Genomic DNA, 11,533 nt, shown 5'->3' on the forward strand with positions numbered 1-11,533 from the left:
AACCTCCAACTCCTGGGCTCAAGCGAGTCTCCTGCCTCTGCCTCCCAAGTAGCTGGGACCACAGGTGCCTGCCACAACGCCCGGCCATTTTTTTTTGGTTGCAGCCGTCATTGTTGTTTGGCGGGCCGGGCTGGGGATTCGAACCCGCCACCTTAGGCGTATGTGGCTGGCACCTTAGCCGATTGAGCCACAGGCGCCGAGCCACATATCAGCTTTTAACCTGTTGTCCCGACTGGATCTCCTGCATAAGCCTAGTTGGTAAGCTGGAAGGTAGTGTATGTGTCTGTCTGCCTGCTTAGACAGGAGTGTCCCTCTCTGTGCCCCTTGCCCACACTGGATCTCTGGAACAGATTCCATTAGGGCTGGGCAAATCATGCCCCCCTTTGGTGCCTTCTGGAACAGAGGCCACTCTGCAGGAGTGAGCACCACCCTTCATGACATTCCTAAGAGGGCTTCCATGCACTTCTGATGGAAAAACCAAGGCTTGTAGAAAATAGTAAGAATGGCCTATACTTTGGATAGTGCCTGCTGTGTGTGCCAGGATGGTTCAGAGCCCCCAGCTATTCTGACAACTCTGTGAGGCAGGTACTGTTGGTGCAGATCAGGCACAGAGGCACTGAGGGAAGAAGTGCCTTGTCCAAGGTCACACAACAGTAAGACATGAACACAGGTGCCTTGCTCCTAAAGTCACCCCACACTTGCCTCTTATAGGTCAAGTCCTCCAGTGCTGCCGCAGGACTTTCCCCAGATGAGGCGCGGGAGCAGGAGTCTCCACTTGTCCCCCAGCCCCACTGTCTCGCTTGTGCAGGAGAAGGAACGGAAGAGCATGAAGGAACTGCCTGCTTTCCCCAAGCCTTTCTCACAGCCCCAGTAGTGGGTACAATTGTGACCCCCCAAAAGATGTCCTAACCCCAGGCACCTGTATATGTGACCTTGTTTGGAAATAGGGTCTTCGCAGATGTAACAAAGGTAAAGTGGAGTCAGACTGGATTACAGTGTTCATAGGAAGGAAATGTAGAAATGCGACAAACAGGGAAAATGCCCTGTGACAACGGGAGCAGAGATTGCAGTGAGGCGTCCACAAGCCGAGGAGCCCCAAGTATTGCCGCAGCCACTGAAACTAGAAACAGAGGCACAGTCTCCCTCAGAGCCTTTGCAAGGGACCAGCCTTGCCAAAACCCTCATCTCAGACCTCTGGCCTCAGAAGACAACTGTCAAATTTGTTCCTATCCAAAAGGAGTCACTAATGTCAGATCCTAAGAAAATGGAGCCTGGAGGCCATGAAGGAGAGGCACCCACAGGACTATGCAAGGAATTGCCTAGAAGCATTTCAGATAAGCCACCTGCCTAACAATGGCTATCGCCACCTATGAGCTAAAGACAGCTGTGTGTCAAAGCCACTGACCTAGACTTCTCCTTTATGTCTCTAAACGCTTTCCCTTTGCCTGTGATCTGTCATAGCACAAGTATCTCTCAGTCACTCATTTCAGGATCACACAATACATTTCTATTGTTTTAAAACACCGAGTCTACAGCAACCTTAGCACACTAGAACCCCTTCCCAGGGTAGTAGGGGACACAGAGTAACATAAATAGACAACTGCTTAGTCTCACACTCTGACCAGGCCATGCAAGCCCATGCTGGGCAGTCCCCCCACCTTCCCCAGCTCCCAGCTCCCAGCTCCCATTCAATGTACCCCTCAGTTAGCCCAGCAGGGCACACACTTCTCTGCACATCATCTGAATGACCTTTTTTTCCTTTGCCCCCAGGGAACTCCTCTGCAGAAGCCTCCCTAGAGGACAGAAACCCTCCAAACTCCTCTGGGGCTTTCTCCCTTGTCTCTGCTGTTCATCTCCAAGGCCCCAGTCCCCGGGTCTGTCTGCCTGCCTTCCTCCCTTCCATCTCCCTCTGCTCTTTTTCTCTCCCTCTGAGTAAATACAGCCCTGTTGGGAGGCCCTGCCATGTTCCGAGAGAGCTGCACATTGCCACCTGTTGCTATGGAGAAGCTTCTTTATCACAAACACTGGGTAAACAGCTGCTGCTGGGAGCCCCTGTCTGCTGGGCAGGGGTTTATTTGGAGAAAGTCAATAAGGAAAAATAAACATTCCCGGCGCTGTGTATATACAGACGTGGGACCAGTGCTCTGCAGCATCTGGGTCTGCCAGCTCCCCAGAGGGTCGGGCAGGCTGGGCCCCACCATGCCTATGATCCCAGCATCCTCCATTTACAGTGAGGCTGGGGGCAAGGCAGCCACTTCATTCTGGACTCAGCCAGGGCCCCCAGCAGGCTGCACCCATCCCACCCTAGGCTGGGCCCACACTGAGGGTACAAACTCTGACCTCTGAGTCTCCATTCTAGGAAAGGTTGTGAAGGAACAGAACTGCCCACTCCGCCACTTCCAGGAGGCCCTGCCCCACTGTCTTCTAATGGGTCCACTCTGTCTGAGCAGCCACAGATATGGGATTCCTAAGAAAAACCAAGGTCAATTTGGCCTCTTTAGCATTCTATCTTCTTTAGCAACTTAGTTTTCATTGAATTCAATGTGTTAAACACATACTAATGCCAGAATCCCAGCACTGTGGGAGGCTGAGGCAGGAGGATTGCTTGAGTTCAGGAGTTCGAGACTTGTCTGAGCGAGAGGGAGACCCCCGACTCATGAAAAAAATTGAAAAACCCAGCCAGGCTCAGTGGCTTCGGAGGCTGAGGCAGCAGGATGCCCACAGCCCAAGCCTGAGGTTATAGTAAGATATGACGCCACTGCACTCCACTCAGGGCATAAGGTAGAACTCTGTCTCAATAACAACAACAAAAAGTATAATAAGATAACAATCCACTCATTCAGCATGTTTATTTAACCACTATGACTGTGTTGAGGACTCGAGCTAGGCTATGCTGGCTCCTGTCCTCAGGTGCTTACTGTGCAGTGGGGCCGGCAGACAGCCATAGGGATGCAGTTAGTTCCATATTCACAGCTGTGGAAGTGTGACACAGGAGTACAGGTGCTACGAGTGTGTAAGAGCACGTCCCACCTCGCCAATAGGCATTATCTGCGTTGGCTCAGTTAACACTCAGAGCAACCCTGATAGGTGGTGGTATTTGTATTCCCATTTTATAGATGGGGAAGTAACTTAAAGTCAATTAGCTATTAGGGGCAATTCAGAATTTAAATCTAAGACCACCCAAGGCGAAAGTCCCAGGCTCTAAACCACTGTATGATTCTATCAGGCTTGCAATAAAAATGCCACAGTCCCTACCTACCCTCAGGAACATCACCAAAAAAGCCTTCATGCTATGTTTCCATGACGGGTGGAGATAGGCAATGACAAGAGTGGCTGATGAGGAATTCTGTAGTCATTCAGGGGACATCACGGTGATTCAGAGGCATCAGAGTCAGGGGCAGGCATTGGGTTGAGCCTTGAAAGGAGGGGCTTCCCAGGGATGGAATGAAGGTAACCCTGGCTGGGGCTGAGGGACATGTTGGGGAGCACAGGGACCAGTTTTGGAGAAAGTGGCAGAGGGAGGAGGTTCATCACCTTCCTTCCTTCTTGCTACAGGTCCCCCGTGTGTCTCCTAGAAACTCCCCTCCATCCCCGCCAGCCCTGCTTCGGGCAGAGGTCTCATCCTCTCTCTCCTGCATGTCTAAGCAGCCTCCTTCCTAGTCTTCCGGCCTCCAGCTTGGCTCAGCTCTAACTGACTCCCCACCAGCAGTCTACAGGAATCTTCCAGAAATACAAATCTAATAATGTCACCACCCTCCTCCTTGTTTTTTCCATAGAAAATGTTGTACTAGCCTTGGGCTCATCCTCTTCCTCTTTTCCATGGGCATCTATGCACCAGGCCTACAGAACTAAAGTTTCCCAAATGCACGGGGCACTCCCATGCCTCCGTGCTTTGCATTTACTCTTCCTTCTGGTTGGAAATCCTTCCTGAAGACTCACACTTAGTCACAAACACTTAATGAGCACCCACTGTGTGCCTGCCACTGTTCTTTCTGAGGCCTGGGAACAAAACAGACAAAGATCCTTGTCCTCACGGAGTTTATATTCTAGCAAGGGATATAGACTAAAACCAAAAAAAGAAATAGAACACAATTTATCCTATGTGTCCACGGGTCCTCATCTGCAGATTCAACCAACTGGGGACCGAAAATGCAGTGATGCCACCAATAGTTGTGTCTGTATTGAACTTGTACAGACTTTTTTCTTGTTGTTATTTCCTAAACAGCACAGTATAATAACTATTTACATAGAATTTACATTACATTAGGTATTATAAGTAATCTAGAGATGATTTAAATTATACAGGAGTATGGGCATAGGTTACTCCTGCATGCAAATACTACATCATTTTATATAAGGGACTTGAACCGATTTTGACATTGGAGTGGGGATCCTGGAGCCAATTCTCATGAATGCTGTCGGACAACTGTATACATACCAGTGGATGCTGTTGAGCGCTGCTGCTGTAGGGGACAATATACAGCAGAGAGAGGGGAGGGGAGGGGCCTTGAGGCTACTGTGATGATTCTGAGTGACATGGGGAACCACTGAAGGGGACTGAGCAGAGAATGATACGATCTTTCTTAGGTTTTAGAATTCCCTTGTCATGCTATTAATAGACTGAAGGGGGAAGGGTAGGAGCAGGGAGACCAGTAGTCCTCATCCTGCTTGTCTTTCAAAGCTCAAAAATGACCCACTTGTCTGGGTAAGAGTTCTCTGCCCTGATCCCTGAAACACCCTTTGCTTACTTATGTGATAGCCCAGGTCACGCCCTCCTATGACTGTTTTAATCTATGTGATTTCTGCCACCCTGACCTAATACCTGCCCCCCAAAAAACACTTAAGCCCACTAGAAGAATGCATTAGGAATGACTGTCTGAGTTACCTGTGAAGTGCTCCCCACACTCCCAAAGGTATGTCACTTCACTGTGACCTGGAGAGAAACCAGTAAAACCAGCCCATTTGAAAGATAAGGAAAATGGCTGGGCACAATGGCTCACACCTGTAATCCTACCACTTCGGGAGGCCAAGACAGGAGTACTTCTTGTGGTCAGGAGTTTGAGACCTGCCTGAGCAACATAGTGAGACCTCATCTCTACAAAAGATACAAAAAAAAAAAAAAAAAAATTAGCCAGGCATGGTGGCACACATCTGTAGCCCTAGCTACTTGGGAGGCAGAGGCAAGAGGATTGTTTGAGCCAGAAATTTGAGGTTGCAGTGAGCTATGGCCATGCCTCTCAGTGCCCTGATGCCAGGGCCACAAAGGAAGATCCTATTTCCAAAAAAAAAAGAAGAAGAAGAAGAAAAGAAAGATAAGGGAAAATTAGTTCTATGGGGCATCAAGGAAGCTCAGGTTTATTGATCTGAAACAGATGCCTTAGAGTCTCACTTCCTCACATACTCTCAAGATCTCTGTCCCATTGTTCACCTTCTCTAGCCCCAGCCAGCCAGGGAATTCCTAGGGGTAACCAGGTATGACAGGGCACCTCCTGCACTGGTCCCAGCTCTGATTTAAGGACATGTCCCTGCAAGCCTCCAGGCTGGCATTGTCTCCCACTCTATCTCCCTCTCAGTCCCAGTCACCTGCCCATTTCCCCTCCCAAGAATCTGAGGAGGACAGGAGCCCTGCAGAGCACTGATCCATATCAGGAGCAAGGGAATTAACACTCCCAGGCTGTAATTATACCTTCCACTGGTGACACCTAAGGAAGCATCTTTTTATAAAAGCAGGTAAATTGAAGGCTTATGGGACTGTGAGAAATGGGTGTATTTTTAGCGCTCCCCTCACCACCTCTGATTGCCAGAACCCTGATAATTGCTCTGGTGCCCGTGACCTGAACAAGGTGGGAGATCAGGATGGGGTGGAAGGGTCATTGAGAAGAGGATCTGGGAGGCAGTGAGAAACTTGTTAAACTGAGAGAGAATCTAGGAAAAAAGCCTGGAGAAATTCTCTGATGGGGGTATTATTGGGAAGAATCATTCATGAGCAGGTGGAAAGCACATTTTCAAAATTAGGTATAGGAATAACAATAACAGTAACAATAGGCCAGGCATGGTGGCTCATACCTATATGTAATCCCAGCACTATGGGAGGCTGAGGCGGGTGAATTGCCTGAGCTGAGGAGTTTGAGACCAACCTGAGCAAGAGTGAGACCCCATCTCTAAAAAAAGAAAACAGCCAGGTACTGTGGCAGGTGCCTGTCGTCCCAACTACTCGAGAGGCTGAGGCAAAAGGATCTCTTGACCCCAAGAGTTTGAGGTTGCTGTGAGCTATGATGCCATAGCACTCTACCAAGAGTTACAAAGTAAGACCATCTCAAAAAGAAAAAAAAAAAAATAATAGTAACAATAATATTAATGATTGCCAGTTCTTAAATGGCACTTATTAAGTGCCAGGCAGTGTTTTAAGTGCTTTTTATGTATTAACTCATTAATCCTCACAACAATCATATAAAGTAGGCCCTGCTATTATCCCCAATTTGCAGATGAGAGAATCAAGGCATAGAAAGTTGAAGTGTAGGCTCAGTGCCTATAGCTCAACTGGCTAAGGCGCCAGCCACGTACACCTAAGGTGGCAGGTTCGAATCCCTGGCCCAGACCCGCCAAACAACAATGACGGCTGCAACCAAAAAATAGCCGGGCGTTGTGGCGGGCGCCTGTGGTCCCAGCTACTTGGGAGGCGGAGGCAAGAGACTCGCTTGAGCCCAGGAGTTGGAGGTTGCTGTGAGCTGTAATGCCACGGCACTCTACCCAGGGGGACAGCTTGAGGCTCTGTATCTAAAAAAAAAAAAAAGAAAGTTGAAGTGTAATTTTGAGTTAGACATTGGAAGTACTTATATTCATCTCTACGTACATAAAATTTTGCTGACTTTAATGGGTGAATAAATGAATTCCCTCACTCTGTATGCTCCCAAGTTTACAAAGAGACCTACAGGTTGCCCAACCAGAAAGCTCCCAACAGTTAGGAAGTCCCTCCCTTGGGGGTGGGGCTTCTGATCCCACTTCCTGTTCTACTCTTAAGAGCCTGATATCCCTCTCTGTGCAAAGTCAACCATGTTTGTAGGTGGGAGGCCCACCAGTGCACTTAAGCACTGGAGCACTGGAGGCTGTGATGCAATGCTTAATGAGCTGAGAGCAGGCCCTTGAGCTTGCAAGATCTTCTGCCCATTTAGGGAATGAGGTGGAATAGCACATCTGCTGATAGAGAAAACGTGAAGGGAGAAGGAGGGAATAGAGTCTCTCTAGATGCTGTCCAGTGGTATCTTTTATCTAGGGACACCCCTTCTCCAACCAAGGACATCAGCATAGAAAAGAAAAGAGAGAGAGGGGCAGAGGGAAATGTGATTTTTAATGCAAGCCTTGGTAATCAGCTATTTGTGATGGAATTTTATCTGTCCTGGTCTCTAAGGGATGAGAAGCGGGAGCGAGGGAAGAGGGGTCAGAAATTAGTATGCAGAAATATCTGATCAGCCAAAGTAATTTTCTTTAATAATCGTATTCATACTGCCTGCTCTCTGCTCACTAGAAGAATTAAGTATTTAATAGTAATATATTTCATCTGGCGGTGGTTCCGTTTCGTTAGGAACCGTGATGCCTCGTTGGGGTATGTGGGTGGGTGGAGGTCTGAGGGGGGACAGGTAGAAGGTGTCAAAGCAAAAAGAAATCGATAAGCAAGCAGGAGGGAAGTGGACATGGCTTGGCAGAAGAGGAACTAGAAGGAAGCCGTGTGCCGGGGGGGAGGGCAATGCCCCTCTGAAATGCCACTTGAGTGCCTACATTGCCTGAACTGAGCTTTCAACTCTGTCCTTTGGCTGTTGTTGCTATACCCCCAGATGCCCCTACTTCTGACCTGATTCTGCAAGCTTTATTCCTAACCCCCAAAGGTAGGTCCTCCTTTTTGACTTCTGACCTCTAGCCCTGGGTCTTCCTCCCAAAGACTCACAGTGGAACCAGGTGCTTCTGGGAGGTAGCATTACACTGTGAACTGTGCACCATGCCGGAGCCCCATATCCAGGCTGCCAGAGCTCTATGGGCAGATTCCTAGGGCATGCCTCCATGTAGGTCCCAGGCCAGAGGTGAGCATGCAGTTCCTGGCTTGTGCCTGAACACAGCAGGTACAGTGAGAAGCAACAGCTTGTGCAGGAGTAGTATGCTTTAGCTATTCATAACTTTAATAGTTACAAAGCAGCATGTGCCAGGGACACTTGGGGACCCAACCCCCATTGGAGGTACTTTGAAAGGCTCTTTGCCTGCCCTGCCAGACTCCCTAAGTTCACATTCCTCAGTAGAAAATGTCAGCAAGAAAGATGCAACCGCATTTGCCCGATGAGATGGAGATAAAGAGAGAGAGGCCTGAGCTGCAGATAGCAGAGTTCAGCTTCTCATTGCTTTTTTAAGAGCAAATGCCACAAACTGATGTGCAGTGATACTGGCATTTCCAGGCGCCTGACAGGCTGGAATTAAACACCTGTCCATTAAACTGACAGCCCCAGGAAGGAAAGAGAGGGAGAGGGAAGGAAGAGGGAGAGAGCTGGGAACCAACAGCAAGCTAGCTCCGTTCCTGTAGGAGGCAATATGCCTGCCCAAAAGAGAGACCAGGGTGGTGGCAAGCAGTGCCTCTGGGTCCCTGCTCTTTGGTTTCCAAGGCAGAGTGCGGGAAGGCTGACAGCAAACTAATATTCAGACCTGGACACTGGGATATAGAAGGTGTATGTGACACCTTCCAGAGGCTGGGGCAAACAGAAGCTGAAGCTGACAGAATTGCCCTCATTTGTTCAAAGCCCCAACTCAAAGGCTTGTCACAGCCTGGCAGCCTCCCTATCCACCCCGCAGACACACATGCACATGATCAAGATCTTTGCCTGCTTTGAGCTCTTCAGGCATGCAGCAGGCATTAAGCAACCTACCTCATGCTACCCTGAGACAGTTCTTGGCCTGTTTTTCGTTTGTTTATTTGTTTTTTGAGACACAGTCTCACTATGTCACCCTTGGTAGACTGCCATGGCATCACAACTCACAACAAACTCAAACTCTTGGGCTTAAGTGATTCTCTTGCTTCGGCCTCCCAAATAGCTGGGACTACAGGCGCCCATCACAATGCCTGGCTATTTTTTTGTTGCAGTTGCCATTGTTGTTTTAGCAGGCCCAGGCCAGGTTTGAACCCTCTAGCCTTGGTTTATGTGGCTGGCACCCTAACCACTGAGCTATGGGGGCCAAGCCTTAGGCTGTTGTTGAACATTTGAATGGGTCTGTCCTGACTTCCTGACTGCAAAGTCAGTTCCTCAAGAGAAGAAAGCTTGTCACGTACTTCAGAGATGCGCTATAGTGTTCAGTGCATACTAGGGCACTAGGGCTGGGGTAGGGAGCTGGGTTATGAATGGATGGGGTTCAGGGGCGGATGAATAGATAGACGGATAGGTGGTATAAACCACTGTGCCTAGACTGGTTGTTAAAATTTCCATACCAGTTAGTAAATAGTCATGGTCCTTAGCCAGTCAAAGGCCAAGCTCCCACCATCTTAGCTGCTGCCCTAGGACTTGCTGGACCTCCCCAGGATTCCACAACTGAAACATTAGCACCCCGCCCAGCAGGGGGCCTCAGGACCTGCATCCCTTCATATTGGTCAATACATGGGCTTATACCAACACTCCTCAGTGGGCAGATGAACAGAGGCTGAATATGAGAACTGAATATGAGACTAGATGATTTTAGGAAAGGAAGTAGGGAAGCTAGAGGGAAGTAGGAAGAGACAGAAAGGCCAAATCTCCTGTCAGATGGGTAGGTTTGGGTTTTTCACACTCACCATCACCCTTATTAAGTTAACCTCTCCGAGCCTCTGAGTTTACTCATCTTTAAAGTGGGAACAAAACCTGTGCTGCCCAATTTAGAGGGTGGTTGTGCCCAGATGAAATCTACCCCTTGCTCCTGTGGTCATTACTCTTTGTTGTGTGCACACCCATTTCTCTATAGATAATGAGCTCCTTGCAAACAAGAATGCAGTGTAAAACTTCTTTCTATCCCAGAGTGTGCTTGGTTGATGTTTTTTGAGTGGGTAAAATGCAGGAGGAGTAAAAGAGTGAATGAAAAGAAGGAGCAGACTCTGAAGAGTATAACGGAGGGAGGGGACGGAGAAGGGGGAAGTAGTTACAAAGTGGATGAGAAAGATGGGAGGGGCAGTGCCAGGAAGGGCAGTGCAAGCTATCAGAAGGGATCTTCTCCAACCCTCAACCAAGCCCTCATTTTCCACCCTCCCTGCCCTGGTGATGCCCAAGTTTCAGCAGCACCAGCCCCCATGCATGTTCTGAGTGGAGAGGGGCCCTTGATGGCGCAGGGCAGATCCCAGCATCAGTGGTGCTGCTTCACCTGGCTTCCCAGGGGGCAACACTGCAGTCTCTGGGAGCTCCAGGTATGAAACTTGGCGTTGTCCCAGGAAGGGAGAAGGGAAAGCTTTGGAGGCTAAAGCTTCCAGGAAACAGGGAAGGCTGGGGGAGCTGAGCAGCACTTTGTCCTTGACCTCAAACCCTGCCCTCACTTACGTCACTCTAATCACGCCACTGGGCCTGACCCTTCTCAGATCCTCAAACCCAGCTGGCCACCCCTTCCTAGTCTCTCTCTAGCTCCTGTCTTCCTCATACCAAGGCTATATTTGGAAGGCCAGAGCAGTGCCTCCAATCCTGCTGTCGAAGGCCCCATACTTTGGAATCAGCCCCGAGGTGTGATCTCAGCGTCCTCTGGCTCAGCACCACCCAATCCAGCACTTAATTCTTCCCCATCATATGTGAGTGTGTGCTGCACAGGAAGGTGCTCTTCCATGGTATCTGTCACCCACCCGCTGCCAGGCTTGTTACAGCTGATCTGTCTGGCAAAGCCACTATTCTCTTCAGGACCTCCAGCCAGAAGGAAGCTGCGGGGAGTAGGGGAGTGGGCAGGGGGAGATGGGGAGCAGTTTGCCGGTGTGTGAGTTATGTACCTCCTGCTAGAAATCACATGTGTGAGAGATGGATTTTAGAGACAGAGTGACCTGGGTTCAAATTCCAGCTCTGTCATTTATCACCTGTGTGCCTCTGGATAACTTATTTAACTTCTCTGAATCTCACTTATCAGCCCTGCCCCGTTTTAAAGGGTGGTTTAGGGGATTTGAGAACAGGGGTGTTTACAAAACTAGAATGATACACAAAGGCACGGGAATGGTAGGATTGTTACTGGTGTCATGATTGTGACCATTACTGGTTTGGGTGCAGGTGACAAAGCAGGAAGAGACAACTGCCGGATCTCATTAAGGTCCTGCCGTGGTGCAGACTTTGAGGGAAAGAAACTTTGCTGTCTTTGTGTGTTATAGCAGAGCCTTCTGCAGTTTCGCCAGCTTGGCCTGGCCCCCAGAACCCATTTTGGGCTCCTGTGAGACTTGGCAGGGACACCACTTGTCTTGATATTCAGCTGCCACTATCTCCAGCCATCCTCAGCCTTCGCTGTCTCCTCATCTCCTCAGCCACATTGTACGACTCCTCTGGCAGGGGCTGCTGCTCTCATTCCT

Source organism: Otolemur garnettii, unplaced genomic scaffold, assembly GCF_000181295.1.
Source record: "Otolemur garnettii isolate 467f Iridium unplaced genomic scaffold, OtoGar3 scaffold00031, whole genome shotgun sequence".
NCBI classification, from domain to species: domain Eukaryota; kingdom Metazoa; phylum Chordata; class Mammalia; order Primates; family Galagidae; genus Otolemur; species Otolemur garnettii.